At 45.6% G+C, this 18,587-nt stretch overlaps 1 long non-coding RNA gene across 1 annotated transcript in view; it reads right to left on the reverse strand.

Moving 5' to 3' along the window:
* LOC123367026 overlaps positions 1–11,774 on the reverse strand; it is a 119,535-nt gene extending 107,761 nt beyond the window's left edge. Inside the window, exon 1 of the long non-coding RNA XR_006578267.1 lies at positions 11,652–11,774. This is a non-coding gene — a long non-coding RNA (uncharacterized LOC123367026). The remainder of the gene's footprint in view (positions 1–11,651) is intronic.
* Between the last annotated feature and the right edge of the window lie 6,813 nt (positions 11,775–18,587).

Below are 18,587 nucleotides of genomic sequence, written 5' to 3' on the forward strand. Positions count from 1 at the left end.
GATCTAGAGCCCAGGGTGCAGCCCGAGCCCAAATATCTAAACCCCAATTAAACAGCCCCTTAGCCCGAGCCCTGTGATCCTGAGTCAGCTGATATAGGCCAGCTTGGGGGTTTTTGCAATGTAGACATATCCATAGTTAAAAAAGCAGCAGAGCGGCATTTTGTGAGCCTCCATGTAATGAGTATTTTAATCAGAAAGTCCTCCCCCTGCCTTCTTTAATGGTGGTACCTGCATTATATGAACCATTTTTAGTGAACTTCCTGCTTGTGAAAGGTATTGCCTGGGAGATTGAAGTCCTATTATATAGCCACAGTAGTAGCAGTGGAATCTTTCCCCATGCTGCCAAGACAGTGGACTCTCTAGAACAGGGTTGAGGCACATCTCGGACCATGGCATTGCAGTTTGTCTGGCCCATGTGTTACTTGGCCTCTCTGTTGCAACTGTTAACGTGTCAATTTGTAGTGATGGGTTTTATGATGTGGGCATTTATCTACTAGGAAGGAGACCGAGCCCCGCAATGTGTTTTACATTGGACACACACAGTCAAATGGTGTGTCTGACGGGATCAGAGTTTAAATTGGTGATTTAGGCATGAAGTGTTACATGAACTCTGCCACTTACCTCAGCAGCTAAAGCTTCAGTCTCAGAACCTGGCAGACCTAAGTGTTCAGTTTTTCAACTCAACTGTTTCCCTTGGCATGTGGATGACTTAAATATTCTGAGCTTGATTCTCTTTTACACTAAGGCTGTTCATGCCATTCTGGCAGCATAGCATACAGGGCCCTTAGTGTAAATACAAAAAAAGGTCTTTTTTCTTCAGATGTAGGAAGCACCTATCCATTGCTCTAGGCGGCATTGTTAATTGAGCTCCTCTAAAGATATTTATGCAGAGCAGATTTTTTTTGGAGGATCTGCTGGTGGTTTGAGGTTCTTCGGTGCTTGACTGCTTAATATGTAGGCATCATTGTTTCCTTTTAGCTATTCTGAGCCAATAGCTATTGAGAACCATGTACAGATACATAATCCAGACATGCAAGGTGCTGAATTACTAATATATTAGGCTGGAGACTGGGATATTGTCTCCTATCAGACAAGCCTATGGAAATTGAAACAGCACAATATTCAATGGCATTATCTTGTACGTGTTCGATAATTGAATGAACAAGTGAATTTGCTGTGGCAGTTTTATGAATCCCTCCTTAGTTTTAACACACATGCTAAAATTGTATGTTTTCAAGTTTGTGTTTTCTTAGGGCTGTCTCAACAATAGCATATTATGTGACCCATCACTGTAAGGGCAAGGACAGCAGCCAATTTATGCACGTTGCTGTCAGATAGGCTTGTTATGAGATGTCCATTGTAATTCAGCATTCGCTGAAATGTCAACATGTTGCTTTTTTAAGGGCTAGTGCCAGCCATAACTAGAGGCCTCATGGGCAAAAGAATGGCATAAATCTGCTGTCCTACAATATTTTATTTTGAAATCAGTGAGCAACACAGTCAGTTCTAGTGATGTGGTGATTTCCTTTCTTGTCAATTATTTTTCAAAATAGCAAGATACTGTGTGTGTGTAATCAAGACCAATGACTAATTTTGAAGAACGAGTACATGGGAGGAAAATCAGAATCTGCAGTGAGCACCACTACAATCCAGAGCATATAAACCTGAGAATAGGACTGCACAGCAGCTGGGGATTGGTCAGCAGCTCTGTGGAGTAGAGGCCCTGAAGTAGGATGTGATCCTGGCAGTGAAGAAGGGTGGGACTTTGGAAAGGATCAAAGCTCTATAAGCTATAGGACAGCGGCGGAGTAACCTCACAAAGACCCAGTGACAGAACAGCTCTTCCGGGTAGGGACATGAGCCAATTCCAAGCTTGAGAGAAGGAGAAAACATTGGTGTAAGATGCAGACCTGGAAGGGAGACAATGTAAAGGAGCTTGGGTAGAAGCTGGGCATCAGAAAGAGAATGTGGCACTCCAACATTCTTTCCAAACATCTTTTATGTTGCAGTTGCCTATGGCTGCAGTGTGAATAAAGCTTGTGCGGAATACACAGTAAGGGAGCATGGACAGGTGCAGGCAGCCACCATTCAGTTTGTAGCAGGTGTAAGGAATGGTCACAATAGCCATTCCCGTCATCACAGAATGCTCAGCCCTTGCTACCTCCCAGGAACAATTCTCTCAGAAAAAGGGATAGGCAACTGACAGGGCTCGCACAGCTTTAATTCTCTCCCCTGCATTACAATACAGTCTTTAATCGCTATTTTCCCCATCAGACCCCTATCTCCCTGAGTTTGGATGTACTGGGGGACAGAATTAAAGTTGCACAGGTGACCACACAGAGGCATTTCCTGAATCTGAGTGCTTGAGTTTGCAAACAAAACAACATTCTTTTAACGTAGGGCTTTTTAAAATGCAATTTTGTATATAAAAAAGGCAAATCTCTTGTACTCTGATATATTCTAACTTGAAGGGACTATTTAACACATTGTAAGGCACTCATATTAGGGTCTGAAACTTTGTGCACATCAGTATAAAAATCCAGGGAATAAGCCCTGACTCCCTGTCTGGGATTATGAACAAATATGTTTTAGGATACAGATGTTTTGTTTATTATACAAAATTACATCAGTTATACTTGGCAAAAAACCAGAACAGCTACATTGATTGTGCTGAACAAAGTGGTAAATTTAAAAATTCAAATTCCTATTTCATGCCTGCTGAGTGTGTGTGAAATTTGAAGCCCAATAATGAAGTACATTTTATATTATAGAAACAAAAAAGTGAGGAAAACAAGGCTTAATTTAAAAATAAGGAGGATGTTAAAGGTTTCCCATTAAAATGTTTTGAAGATTGCGTTAGGTGGTGGGAGAGAAGTATGCTTTGGTCCTCAATTTTGTGAAGGGCAGCAGGTTTGCTTGTACCCCTCTGCATTCTCATCCCTCACACGCTAAGGGCAGGGACAGCATATGCGAGTCTTGGGAATAGCCTGTTAATTTTCTGGTAATGGGGACTGTATTTGTGGTGCAGCAGGTGCATCTACTGCTTCTACATGCCACCTGACTGGAATTCTCTTCTTCTGCAGACACCACAGTCCTCTAAAGAGGAGAAACCTTGGATGAGGGATTCACCAATGGCCGAGATTTCATCTAAGGACTTGGCTACACTTGCAGCGCTGCAGCAGGGTGTGAAAACACACCCTCTCCGGTGCTGCAAATTGCGGCGCTGCAAAGCGCCAGTGTGGTCAAAGCCCCAGCGCTGGGAGCGCTGTACGTTATTCCCCACAGGGAGGTGGAGTACGGACAGCGCTGGGAGAGCTCTCTCCCAGCGCTGGCGCTTTGACTACACTTAGCGCTTCAAAGCGCTGCCGCGGCAGCGCTTTGAAGTGCTAAATGTAGCCACAGCCTAAGAGGCTGAATGTGCCAGCAGATGTACCTGTGCAATTAGGACAGAGAAGCAGCCTGAGGAGGTGAGCACTCATCTGCCCTCTCCAGACAGATCAGCAGCCAGCACTGGTGGCCACATAAGCTGACCGGTGACATCACTTCTCCAGCAACATGCAGGACACTGTAAATGATGAGGATATATGGTGTGTGGGGAGAGGGAGTGATCATAGCTCTGGCTATTGTACAGCTGTGCCCCTTGACGAAAGGTTTAGGTAGGGACCCTTTAAATTCCTTTCCTGTGTGAGGCTCTGCGGGTGCTTTGCACTATTAGAAACGTTCATCAGTTCCTGGTTAGCCATGGTCAGTGTCCAGATCTCCCAGCCCCCTCATGGGTCACGCTGGGCTGGAGCTGTGGCAGAATGCCAGAGCCTGTGAGGAGAGCACAGGGATAGATGCCGGCTGTCTCACTCTTCCCTGAAGAGCTGCCCAGTGTTCAGTCATCTTGGCTCTGTGCCATGGATCAGCCCATTTTTTTCCCTTTATGCCTTCAGTTTGCCTGTGCCATTGCCTGAATACATTATGTCATGCTCTGGCCCCACAGCTGTTGTTCATGTACACAGCTGCAGAGCTGGTCGGGGACTGTGGGTCCAGCAGCAGATTATATTGTGATTTACCTCCAAAAAAATCACTAACTAGATTTTCTCTTCTGGCCCTTCACATGGGGCCCATAGCCTTGCTCTGGCTCTTCACCACTTACCTCTGCACCAGCAGCCACCCTGACACAGCAGGGATGCTTAGCATCCCTCTAACAATACCCTTCCCCCCTCTCATACGATGAGGGCATCTGCCCACACAGACCTGACTCTATGGTAGTGGACTGATGAGTTTGCTTGCGGTGTGGGTGCCAAGTGCTGCAGATCAGAGGCATTTGCTTATCTGGTTCTGAAAACCTCAGATCCCTTCAGAGTGCTAGGCCTGACTGGCTGAGCAGACAGAAGTCTCAAGCTCAACTGTGCTCACTCCTTAGCTCTTGATAGCACAGGATAAATACAGTGCACATGAAAAGACATGAATAAGAACACCCTTCATTGTGCCAATGAGACTTTTAGCTCTGTGTCCTCCATTCAGCTTTACTCCTGCTACTAGGCAGGAATAACTTCTCATGCTTGCCTTCATGCAGGAGCAGGTTCCCATGCTAGTCACCTTTTCCCCTTGTACTTACAGGCACAAACCTCCTTACTGGTGTTGTGCAGAACCAGGCCCTTAATCTCATCAGGATTCCTTTTAGACACTCTTACATACCCCCTACCCCCAGGCAGAACAGGTTTCCATTGCTTCTTCCTAGGACTCCTCCTTCACCTGACTGTTCCTGAATTCCTTTTATTGTTTTGCGGGGAAGGGAAGCTCCTCTTTCCTTGCACTTAATGCTAAACCTTTGCTTCTTTTGTGCCGTACAGATGACAACTGAGGCAGAAAAATGGTCTTCTAGCCTTCCACCTAGCACAAAGGTTCTTGCCCACAGGCAGTGGACCTGGCCTTTGGTGTTCATTTTAAGAGACCCTCTTAAGTGTTTAACATGTCAGACCGACGTACATTCAGTGCATGTTCCTTAAAAACATCAAGGAAGTGCACTGCATTGGCTAGAGAGAGGGAATTCTCTTAGTGTTCAAGGTTTGAAAAAGAAGGGTGAAGGAGGCAGACATCACTACTGTAATAAGGCCACAAGCAGACTAAAATTGAATTTCGAATTCCCTAATGAATGGGGTGCAAAGTCTCAGTTTATAATTAAAATGACCTGGAGGTTGAGGAGATGTTAGTAATAGTTAAGTTTTGCCTAATTAAAACAGATGGCTGATACACAATATCTACTTTTTAAAAACCCTTTACCTCTGTGGCCTGGTATTGGTCTCTGCTGGAAGCAGGATATTTATCTATTTTAAGCATTTGAAGTCTGGCATTCACTGTAATATATAGACACCAAAAACCATTAAAAGAAGAATCGATTCTGTCTGGGCTGGGCAAATTGCAAGTGTTTTTAAGGGACACCTGGGAGTAAGGATTTTAGGGAAGTTGCATGTAACCCATATTCCACTAGCCAATGTGTAGAAGAGGCATGTCTAGTTTGGTTGGAAGGCTATTGACCTTGTTGTCTGTTCATTGGTAATAAGAGGTAATGTTATCAATTAGTTGTGCTATTGTGAAGTGCCTCCAATGGTTTTGAGGACGTACACCGAATGGGTCCCAGCCCGCCTTGGAGAGCAGTATACAGTGTAATATTCACAATACTGTAAGGAATCAAGGAGCCAGTCAGGAAGTGCAGCAAGAACTAGACTGAGAAAAGGACAGAACCAAAACAAGTACACCATAAGATGAGCACATCATCAGTTTGTCAGCAATCTTATGAATAGTTCATCTCCTATATCTCTATTTGGCTTTTGCCACCCTCTCCCACCCTCCACCTCCCCAAAGATCCCTGAGGCCTCAGAGGAGCCTCTAGTAGTCTTGCCAAGTGCACATGGGGGAGAGTGTAACCCTAATAATCTATGATTCTATGCCAGCTCAGTATGGCACTCTGACCTTCTTCGGTGATGGCTAGGCCACAAAGGTAAAGGAGACTGCTATAGTCTGGGTTAGGTGAGGTGGGTCTCTTTGCCAGGGCCGGCTCCAGACCCCAGTGCGCCAAGCAGGCGCGTGGGGCGGCATTGTCGGGGCAGGGCGGCATTTGGCTCTGGCGGACCTTCCACAGTCATGGCTGCGGGAGGTCCACCGGAGCCCCGGGACTAGCGGACCTGCCGCAGGCATGACTGCGGAGGGTCCCCTCTTCCCGCGGCTCCGCTTGAGCTCCCGCAGGCATGACTGCGGATGCTCCACCGGAGCCGCGGGACCATCTGCAGGCACTTCTGCCCTGGCCGTGGGACCGGGGAAGGGCAGCGTGAGCAGCGCAGCGCGCCGCCCTGCTTGGGGCAGCGGAATTTCTAGAGCCGCCCCTGCTCTTTGCTCAGTTAGTAACAGCTCATGTATTACGATGCAGAGGTTCCATATTCAATCCCTACTGTTGAGAGCAAACCCAATGAAAAGGCATTGCAAATGGTGACCCCTGTGGGGAATTGAGCAGGGTGGACCTCTCAAACTCCTGCTTATTTGGTTGATGCACTCAGGACCTTCTTAAGCTACGGCTGCAACAGACTCACATCCTTGTAAATTGGGCATAGAGGGAAACCTCAGATAGCTCAGAGGTTTGAGCATTGGCCTGCTAAACCCAGGGTTGTGAGTTCAATCCTTGAGGGGGCCACTTAGGGGTCTGGGGCAAAAATTGGTCCTGCTAGTGAAGGCAGGGGGCTGGACTCAATGACCTTTCAAGGTCCCTTCCAGTTCTAGGAGATTGGTATATCTCCAATTATTACCTATTTAGTTACCTGTAAACACATTCAACCAGTGCATTAGCTGTGAGAAAAATTCAAATGTCCAACCCTTAGGAAATGTCAACATTTGTTTTTGCCTCACAATGAGAGACTTGACATTTCAAAAATATTTCCACCAAAAAAATTCTGAAAAATTTCAGTTCAGAAGTGTCGGGACATTTCACATCAAAATGTAACATTGACATTCCTGAAATCAAAATGTTTCATTTTGGTCTGTTGAAATTATCCAGAATGCTTTATTGTCCCCAAGTCATTTCAACATTAAACTGCATTTGCCTATGGGGCACTGCCTTATTACTACTGTAGTTCTGCTGCCCATTCTTTCCTATGGACCAGGTTCTCTAACTGGACAACCCCTCCCATTATGCACCCAGCGTTACTCTGCTCAGTCAGAGAAAAATGAACACGTTGCCTTATGGGAGTTGTATATCTGGCCCCAGACAATTCTAGGTGCTGGGCTTCCTGGCAGATATACGTCTTTCATACAGCGATATGCTATATTGTTTAGGGATCCGTTAAAAAATCTGATTATTCCAATGGAATTTTTTTCTCCCCCCCAAAATCAAAGTTTCTTGAGGAAAGTTTCAATTTTGCAGAAACTGCATTTTCCATGGGAAACTCATTCCAATGAAAAATTCCCCTCCTGCTATACTGTCTAACTAACATTGTTAAGCATTCAGCTGCCCTCGGGCCTAGTAGTGACAGTTGCATGTAGCCAGACACTCATCCAGTTGACGGGGTTGTCTTAAAAAATAGCAGCTCTCTATATAAAAGGTAACAGCAAATAGGGACCTTCATAACAACATACAATCCTGCAACCTGAGGTCCTACACTGAGCTGGGTCTATTTTTGGTATGGGTATCTCCTGGAATAACCACAAAAAATGGCATATAATGGAGGTGGGGTTATCTCAGGAATGGGTGTGTCTCTGAGAAAGAAGAGGCATGTAGTCAGTTCAGTTCTTCATGGAAATCAAGCAGCAATCAAACATAGGCAGGGCCTGACAGCTGAATGATTAATTCTTTTCTCCCATCCCTGGAGGGAAGTCTTGGCAGTGGGATGTTGCTGAACCCATTTGTTTAGGACAGGGGTGAACTAACTTGTGTATTCAGCATAAGGATTTAAAGAGATTTAGTAGAGGGGCTGTGGGGAGATCTTTCTGCCCAGGTAATTCCTGCCTTGTTTCTCTTGCTTGACCATTCCCCTCTCTCACATTCTCTTTACTTTAGCTATGGGTAAGGGAAGGAATCACATTTTGGTTCCTCTAAGCATCCCTTTGTGTACTGGAATTGGGTCTCAAACGCTTTGCTATATACTGAAACACAGGACACTCTACCTCTTCTCTAGGCTGTTCTGAGGTGCTGCCCTTTGCAAGAGCAAGGTGTACCCACCCCTACAAACACAGACAGCTTGTGTGCGTGCACAGTTACTGTTTTGTAGTCTGTTCTCCTGTAGAGAGGTCTATACCACAAGGTGGATTTTGCATTGTGTTTAAAGCTGAAAATTCACCACGAGTGCTAAGGAAAGTCATGATGTCTTCTCCTTCACTTAAGCCATGGAGAATGCAGGCAGGAGTGTTTGCACTAGTTGTAGACCCCCTACATACCATGGAAAATGGCAGTGCTGTCCCCTCATAGGACAGCATAGGAAGGGGCAGGCCAGGGACAGAACCACAGACTCTGTACTCATGGACATCTATTGGCCTCAGCACAGAGAGGTTGTGGCTGTACAGGCTGGAACAGCAGACCCAGGGAAGGATTGCAAAGCAGCCTGCACACTGGCCCTGGGTTTAGGATCAGAATCAGGCTCTATGTGGGTGGAATGGATTTCACCCTAAAAATTGAGACACAGGAGCTTCCTTGAATTTTATGACAGGTTTCAGAGTAGCAGCCATGTTAGTCTGTATCTGCAAAAAGAACAGGAGTACTTGTGGCACCTTAGAGACTAAAGTTTATTTAAGCATAAACTTTTGTGGACTAAAACCCACTTCATTGGATGCATGCAGTGGAAAATACAGTAGGAAGACACACACACACACACCATGAAACAATGGGTGTTACCATACACACTCTAATAAGAGTGATCAGTTAAGGTGAGCTACTACCAGCAGGAGAGGGAAAAAAAATAGTAGTAATCAAAATGGCTCATTTCCAGCAGTTGACAAGAAGGTGTGAGGAACTGTAGGGGGGTGGGGGGGAGAGGAAATAAACATGGGGAAATAGGTAGGTAAGTATAGTGGTCCACACAAGAGATCCACTGCTTGGACATTACAGTGCTAATAAGCAGTGGTCACATAACCACCACCCTATACTGGAAACCTACTGACCACTAATCTTACCTGCATGCCTCCAGCTTTCATCCAGACCACACCACACAATCCATTATCTATAGCCAAGCTCAATGATATAATCGCATGTGCTCCAACCCCTCAGAGACAAACACCTACAAGATCTCAAGCATTCCTACAACTACAGTACCCACCTGCTGAAGTGAAGAAACAGAGTGACAGAGCCAGAAGAGTATGCAGAAGTCACCTACTACAGGACAGGCCCAACAAAGAAAGTAACAGAACACCACTAGCCGTCACCTTCAGCCCCCAACTAAAACCTCTCCAGAGCATCATCAAGAATCTACAACCTATCCTGAAGGATGATCCATAACTCTCACAGATCTTGGGAGACAGGCCAGTCCTTGCTTAAAGACATGCCCCTCAACCTGAAGCAAATACTCACCAGTAACTACACACCACACAACAAAAACACTAACCCAGGAACCTAACCTTGCAACAAAGCCCATTGCCAACTCTGTCCACATATCTATTCAGGGGACATCATCATAGGACCTAATCACATCAGCCACACTATCAGAGGCTCGTTCACCTGCACATCTATCAATATGATATATGCCATCATGTGCCAGCAATGCCCCTCTGCCATGTACATTGGGCAAACTGAACAGTCTCTACATAAAAGAATAAATGGACACAAATCAGACATCAAGAATTATAACATTCAAAAACCAGTTGGAGAACACTTCAGTCTCCTTGGTCACTCGATTACAGACCTAAAAGTCACAATATTACAACCAAAAAAACTGCAAAACCAGACTCCAACGAGAGACTGCTGAATTAGAATTAATTTGCAAAACTTGACACCATTAAATTAGGCTTGAATAAAGACTGGGAGTGGATGGGTCATTACACAAAATAAAACTATTTCCTCATGTTTATTTTTCCCCCCTACAGTTCCTCACACCTTCTTGTCAACTGCTGGAAATGGGCCATTTTGATTACCACTACAAAAAAGTTTTTTCCCTCTCCTGCTGGTAATAGCTTTCCTTAACTGATCACTCTTGTTACAGTGTGTATGTTAACACCCATTGTTTCATGTTCTCTGTGTGATTTATAATCTTCCTACTGCATGCATCTGATGAAGTGGGTTTTAGCTCATGAAAGTTGATGCTCAAATAAATTTGTTAGTCTCTAAGGTGCCACAAATCCTCCTGGGTTTTTTTCTTGAATTTTATGAATAACTGGCTCCCTTCAAAGTCCTGCATCCCCTATGAGCATAGGGGACCTTCAGGTCTCCAGGATACCTCCACAAACAAAAATGTTCAACTCTGAAGACTAAAATTGGGGAATTTTTAATCCTATATTTTATAAGGTCTATTTTCAGATGTTTACTTTGCATTTTATCAGGTGGTTTGGCCTAAAACTAGAATCAGAGAAATTAAACTAACTGGAGGTTCTGCATCCATACACATGCCCCTTACAAAATTACCTAACTGTTCTTGCTACTGCTTTCCTGAAATAATGCCCCCACCCTGATTGTACTTTAAAACAAAAAAGGAATAGCTTACAGATATTAACTTAGTGAATACCCTTGCTTAATTTGGTGTTTAGGTTGAGCATAAACATCAGTAACCTAATGAATAAGAAACCTTACATCAAAAAGCAAAGATTAGAAACCCAGAAATTCAGAATTAAGATTAAATTGAAAAGACCACCAAATAATTGATACTAAAATGCACTCAAACCACCGTAATTCGGCCACAGAAGCAATGATGTGGAAAACTCCAGAAACTCTGAAACAACCTCATCTAGCCACAAAAATTTAATCTAATTAGTTACTGAAAAAACTTGGATACGTTTTACTTAACTGTAGTCTAGTTGCACCAGCCATTGATTGATTTACATGTACATACACAAACACAGTTACAGTTTTAAGTCCTCACTTATAAGAAAAAAATTACAATATCACAGCACATTAATTGCTCATGGACTTGGAAAGTGGTGCTGTTGCTGACAAGTAACATGCTCTGCACACAACTCATCTCATATTTGGAAGAGATAAGCCTAAATACAACAAAAACCAAAAAAAAAAACCAAGCAAAAATTCCTGCTGCTATAAATTAGAGGAAATCTGCATCCGTCTGCAATTTCACTTCCCTGTGCAGCTGGGAGTGAGGTCTGGGCATTGTTGGGGGTTGTCAGTCACTGAAACCAATCCAAGAGGGACTATAATTACCCATACCCAACTGTTCAGTCCAAAGCAAAAAAGTCTCTGAATAATGTTCTCTTTTTAATTACCTGCAGGTTTCTATCTGTCTTCAAGGGACTGTTTTATCAAGTCTCTATACACAAATACTAGAGCTAAAGGTGATGCAGTGTTAAGGGAACAGCTTGGTGAAAGTGATAATTTCTGCTTTTCTGAAATGTTTAAAAAATTGTTTTCAATGGCAGAAGCAGTTTCTCTCTACTAAAGAAGGGCAAATATCTGAATGGAATCTTTAAACCAGAGAAGTACCCAAAAATTCAGATGCTCATCTGTACTTTATCTAAAATACCTGAACTTCTTGATTCTGCCAAGTTAGGCAGAAAGTGTGATAAGAACAAGCTCTTCCATGAAATTTCCAATATGCCTGCTTATTACTGGATCAGAGGTAACACATGAGAATCCTTCTTTGGAGTGCTTTGGCCCTCTTAGCTCAAGAAGTGCAATCTGCAACACCTGAGGAGCAGAAGCTGCAAAGGAGGAGTTAGTGCTGGATTGACTGAGAAACCCCCGGATAGGAAGGGGAACATGAACATGTCAAACAGTGTTTCAGCTCCAAACCTGCAATAGCATGAGACAGAGGGAAGGGAGCACCTGAGCCTCACTTCTCCAATAAGTGATAGTAACACAGAACTTAAAAAAAAAAAAAAAAATTCAGCTTACAGGTAGCCTGACATTCATATAGCCTGAGTCCATGTTTGTACTTTTTTTTAAAATTCAAAGTGTTAATGAGTTAGAACCATGTTTCCCTTTGTAGGGCGTGGAAAGGTGTGGGAAGAGATAAGAGCTGCAAAAAGTCACTAAAAAGTGAACTGTGCAATTGACACATGAAATCTGAGGACACAGCCCTAATTATCTACCATAATAGGGAACAGCAGTTCTCAGAGCTGCTTAACAATTTAATGTAGTAATTTAGGACTAAATCCCACTTGCCTTAGAATCATAGAAGATTAGGATTGGAAGAGACCTCAGGAGGTCATCTAGTCCAACCCCCCCTGCTCAAAGCAGGACCAACACCAACTAAAGCCTTTCCAAGTAAGCAGTCCTACTAGGTAAACAGCTTGGATCAGGCAGGCCTTGTTTACACACACCTTGGCTTGTACCCTTTTAACTTTCCCCACTATGGTTAAAGCAGCACAACCCTGTCACAGGGTCCACTCACCACTAGAGTGCCTCCTCCTGGCTGCTCGGGGGGGGATTAGCTCTTTCCAGGTTTGACACCTACTTCTGTTGCTCATTCACAGGTCCTGCTGCCTCTCTCTGTGAGACAGGATGCTCTTCCTTCACAGCTTGGCCCTCCAGCCATTTCACTGTAGTCCTCCCTTTACAGGGTACTAAAGTCCCACTGGACAACTGTCCTAGGCAGTTCTCTGCTTCACTGCCTGGTCTGTGCCACTTCCCCAGCAGCTGGTAGGGGAACCCAGGCCTATCCATTACTCTGGGTTCTAGCCAGGGATCTCACAAACAGCAGCCAAGGTCTGCACAGTCCCAAACGTTGCTGCTATTTCCCTAGACTGCTCCTGGTTTGTCTCTGTCAGACTCTTTCTCCACCCTTCTCTGGGTATGCTTTTCCTTCAGGGCCAGGACCACAGGGCTTCTGTTCTCCCCAGGTTTCCTCCTTTCCCTCTCTCAGGCTGGAGAGCAACTGCAGCTCCCTCTATTCTCAGCCTCCTAGTGCTGCACCAACTCAAGCTGTTCCTGACCATCTGGGTTCTATCTACTGTTAGGGCTTGCCTAGCCCGCTTCATTCTCCCCCAGGTGCAGCCTATCAGATTAATTAGCCCCTTCCATGCTATCTTTACCTTTCCAGGGGTGGGGTGGCGTGAATGCCTCATCACAACCCCCTAGTGCGAATGTAGTTATACTGGCATAGAAATGCTTATACTGGCATAGCTATTCCCATAAGGGAAGGGGAATAAACTACAGTATTCTGGTTTAAGCACCTTTTCACTGGTATTGCTGCATCCACAGAAGGGGTTGTATTGGTATAACTATATCTGTAAACAAATCACACCCATAACTGAAATAGTTACATTGGTTGGTACAAAACCTGTGTAGGCTAGGCCTAAGATAAGCAGGATTTTGCCCTTGCATTGTTTTTCCACAGGTAATATGCACACTACTTTGAATTAGCACAGGTAGATTCTTGCTCCTTCTATGTTGCTTTAGACTTCATCCTATTTTGGGGGGAGTTTGCAAAAGTTATAAACAGAATAGGAGAATGGAACAACCTGAAAAAAACAAAACTCATTTTTTGTTTACGAGAGTTTTAACTGACTACAAAGTTCATACAAATGTAAAGATCAAAGCTGCTTCCACTTTGAAATCCACGGTAAACTTCCATTGACTTCAGTGGGATCAGGACTGTGCCCTTAGTTATCACAATGTATATAGAGCCCATACTGTATAAGGGCCAGCCCCAGCTTCATTCTTTGCGCTCAAAGGAATGGAAGGACTGTTTTCTATGTACCCCAAAGAGGAAAGGAGGCCTGCCCCCATCTTCACCAGCCCATTGAGAGAGAGTGCAGGCAGCACACTGCCATATGCACCAGTGAGCTCACGGAAGGATTGTTTGTGCCTTTAGAACAGCGGTTTTCAAACTTCTTGACCTGAGCCCCTCCTTTGAGTTACAATGTTTAGTTGCATCCCCTCAACCCAGACCAAAAAAAAGACACAATACCTGCCCCTCCCCCCTCAGGTTTTCAGGGTGGAGAGAGGCACATGTGATGGTCTCTGGGAGTGGACTAGTGCTGGGTGCTGAGGCTGCCGGAAGCAGAAATCAGCATGGCCACGGCGGATGTTGACACTGACCCATAGGCTGGGTGACCTGCTGAGGTGAATCGGGGGTGGTGATGGTGCTCCCTCCCTGAGCTCTGTACACTGGCCCAAACCACCTGCTCATTCCTTCCCCTCTCCAGAACATCCTAAGGAGGCATGCCCCACAGGTTTAAAGCCTTTGCTGTAAGACATGTAATTCATCCCCTGATCTTCCCTTGGGGGTGGTGAAATTTAGTGGCATTCCCAACACAAGGCAGTGCCTTAAGACATGACATAGCTCATAGGAAATAATGGAAATGAAAAACAAAGAATGAAGTAAACCCACTTTGGCCTGTTTTGTATTGGCTCTGGTTTTAATGGAGCATAATATGCTTGTGGCTAGGTGACTCATGCCCTTTCAAAGGAATAAGAGTAAGCACAAATATAATTACTGTAAGAAAAGACAGACTATATGGGAGGAGTAAGCAAGAGATAGGGGATTAAATGTTTAAGGCATTTGAGTGAGAGTCACCTGTAGACATGCCATTTTGGGAAGATCTTTCTTTCACCCTGTGAATATATCCTGCCTTGGTTGTGAGAATGAGTCCATATCTTGAGAGAGTGTAATGTTATAATGTTTATGTTTGCAGAGCATCATGTTAGCAAATGTTTCCAGTAGTCTCTCTGGAATGTTTGAATGCTCAGCAAACATCTGCATAATGCCATCTGAGGCCCTTCCAAAGTGCTGTGTTGGTTATGCTGAGACCCTGAAGGGGTCAATAAACATGTATAAGAAAACAAACCAAAACCAAAACCAAACAACTACAATGACAAAACCATTATACAAAGTGTAACCTATGCTGTAACATTTCATGTTACATTTCACTGTAAAACGAACTACAGAGATGAGCCACACTGGGGTACTGCTCAAGGCACATGGGGACAGCCAAGACATTTGTCTTTTCTTTCATGGTGCAATGGAACTTACTTCCTCTGTTATGGAATCCTTTATTCTTTGACCCAAAGGAATTTGATATTGTTATTTTCAAGTAGAGTACTTGCAAATTTTTGAAATTAAAACAATTTGAGGTGGACCAAACCCCAACCCGTTCTTATGCATGGACAAAGGGTTCTCCTGTGAACTCTCAGGCACTGAGGAAGTAATTGCCTCTGCAGGAAGAGGTGTATGGGACCTTCACCTGTGACTAGTGGTGCCAACATGAAGCTGTCAGCCAGCATGGAACTCTGAGTAGGTAGCTTCTTCATTCCACCCCAGCCTGCCACTCAGGTGGAGCGTTCCAGGGCCCTACCACTACTGGACATCAGGGGAGATGTTATCATCCCCAATCACTGCCATATATTCCAGCTGGGATGGTAGCGGTGTTGGGGAGAGGCATCACAGACTCTTCATATGAGGGGGCTGGGCAGCCTAACGTAGTTATGTGGTAGCTGCTATGGGGCACATGCGTGTTTCCCCCATGGGTTTATACTGTTAATGATAAATAAAAGCAAATGTCTTTTATACATTTCCCCCAGAGGCGCTTACTTTCTAATGTGCCGGGGGGACTCCCCCGGCTCCGCCCCAGGCCCCACCTCCACTCCACCCTTTCCCACCAAAACCCAACTCCCGCCCTGCCTCTTCCTGCCCCCGCTCCCAAGTGCACCCCACCCTCGCTCCTCTCCCCCTTCCCCCCAGCACCTCCTGCATGCCGCTGAACAGCTGATCACTGGTACGTGGGAGGTTCTGGGGTGTGTGGCGGGGAGGTGCTGATCGGCGGAGCTTCCAGTGGGCGGGAGATGCTGGGAGGAGGAGAGAGGAGCTGATTGGGGGGGCTGCCGATGGGTGCTCAGCACCCACTATTTTTTTTACTGTGGGTGCTCCAGGGCTGGAGCTCCTACAGAGTTGGCGCCTATGATTTCCCTCCCTCAAATATATCCATAACCTGTACCAAATCTTTGATATCTTCATCCTCCTCCCTGATGTAAAGCATTATTTACCTACTGGCCACATTACTGGTCTTGCTATATGAAGAAACATCTCTGCTTTCACGTTAGGTGCTTTCTTTGCAGCTCCCATGGTAGGTAGAAAGAATTCAAAATATTGTATTGTTGAGAGGTGTCCTTGTGAGTTTATTGGAGATGGAGGAAATCATTTCCACATCTTTGGCTTGATACAGCTTCTGACACCATATAGTGTTCTCTGAGTGCTTAAGAGTTGGATTTGTCAGAGGGGAAAGGGCAGCTCCTTTACTAACTGCACATACCCTCACCTCAGTCTGTGGCTCCTCAGATTTCTGGAACCATCTGGTTCATGCTAAATAAGTCAAGTATTAGTATAGCCACTCCAATAAGAACCTCATTTTGATTGCATAGTTGCACCCATGCTAAGTGGGAGCAAGACAACAACCTTCACAAGGTGCTTCTGTTAAGTGCTGGTGTTTTTTGTGCTCTGTGTTTTGTGCAAAACCACCAACACACCAATGTCGTCAGTTGGCCACTGGATGTCCTTTTACTGACCTCCCAGTGAACATAGCAATGATAATACTTCCTCAAACCGCCCTTTCCAGGACCAAAAAAGAACAGTTGGGCCAGTCCTTCAAATATACCAACTTAACGTAGAAGAGATGTCCAGGGAAAAAGTGGATTACCTCTTTAGAACCCTCAAAGACCATCACATTGACATTGTGGCCCTCCAAGAAACACACATGAAAGGAGAAGATAAAGCTGCCAGACATAAAATCTATGGCTATATCAAAATCGCTGGTGTCAACCAGGGCTGTCCCTAGCTATTTTGGTGCCCTACGCTGTGTGGGGCCCCAGGCATCTGTGGGGGTGGGGCTAGCCCCAGGCTTGGGAGGCAGGGGGGAAATTGCCCCCCAGCACGAGCAGGTGGAGCGGAGCAGGTTGGGGCCGGATCGCTCCACTTCCTGCCGTCCAGTGAATGCAGAGCAGGCCCAATCCTGCACTCACAGGGTGGCGGGAAGTGGAGCGACCTGGACCAAGCCCACTCTGCTCTGCTTCCCTGGCTCCCAGCCTTGGGGCTTGGGAGGCAGGGGGGAACCGCCCTCCAGCACTCACCGGTGGCGTGGCTTGGAGCCGGTGGTGCAGAGAGGGCTGGGGCAAGGTCGCTTCACTTCCCACCGACGGTGAGTGCAGGGTGCCCAACCCTTGCTGCAGTCCTGAGGGGAAGGGCTGGAGTGGGGACGGGTCTAGGCTGGAGCATGGGCAGGAAGAGGCGGGGCAGAGGCGGGGGCTTTGGGGAAGGGGTGCAGTGGGAGTGGGGCTGGGGCAGAGCAGGGGTGGGAAGAGGTGGGGCGGGAGCCATGGGGACACCTTTCACACAGTAAGCCTCTGAGTGCAACCCCCCCTTATACATTAAAAACACCTTTTTATATATTTAACACCATTATAAATGCTGGAGGCAAAGCGGGGTTTGGGATGGAGGCTGACAGCTCGCAACCCCCCCATGGAATAACCTTGCGACTCCCTGAGGGGTCCTGACCCCCAGTTTGAGAACCCCTGGTGTATGGGTAGGGACAGCCCTGCTGTCAAGCATCCAAAACATGGGCTAACAGTGTACATGCAAAATGGATTAGAGCAGGGGTAGGCAACCTATGGCATGGGTGCGGAAGGCAGCATGCGAGCTGATTTTCAGTGGCACTCACACTGCCCGGGCCCTGGCCACCGGTCCGGGGGGCGGGGGCGGTCTGCATTTTAATTTAATTTTAAATGAAGCTTCTTAAACATTTTAAAAACCTTGTTTACTTTATATACAACAATAGTTTAGTTATATATTATAGACTTATAGAAAGAGACCTTCTAAAAACATTAAAATGTATTACAGCCACGCAAAACCTTAAATCAGAGTGAATAAATGAAGACTCAGCACACCACTTCTGAAAGGTTGCTGACCCCTGGATTAGAGGATGTGCAAGTTTTGGAAGAATCATCGACAAGTGGAAGAGAGATCAACATAGTTAGAATTAGGGACATCATAATAGTAAACATATATAAGCCACCTAACATCATGTGGTCCGATCCCATCTTCTCTTCCTCATCTGGCCATCTACAAAGCTTACTTTCATAGCCATCACGAAGACTGGGGATACTTCTCAAATGACACAGCCAGGGAGCAGATCACAGAATGGGCCTCCTTTGAAGACCTCCACCCGCTCAATGATCCAAAGCAACCTGGATCTTTTCGGTCTGCAAGGTGGACAATGGATCACAACCCTTACCTGTTTTTTGTGACCCGTAATAGTGCAGGTGTCCCACTGGCCACAATAAGAAAAATCCTGAGCCACTTCCCGCATAGCCAACATCGCCCAATCATCCTCCAGATTGGCCTGGAAGTGCCTCTTCTGCAGTCTGTGCCAAAGCTGTGTTGGAATTTCTGCAAGGCTGACTGGCTCGCCTACACTTCAGAAACAGAATCTCAGATCCCATGGCTCGAACCGATACCTAGAAACTT

This window comes from Mauremys mutica, chromosome 3 (genome assembly GCF_020497125.1).
Source record: "Mauremys mutica isolate MM-2020 ecotype Southern chromosome 3, ASM2049712v1, whole genome shotgun sequence".
In the NCBI taxonomy this organism is placed as follows: Eukaryota; Metazoa; Chordata; order Testudines; family Geoemydidae; genus Mauremys; species Mauremys mutica.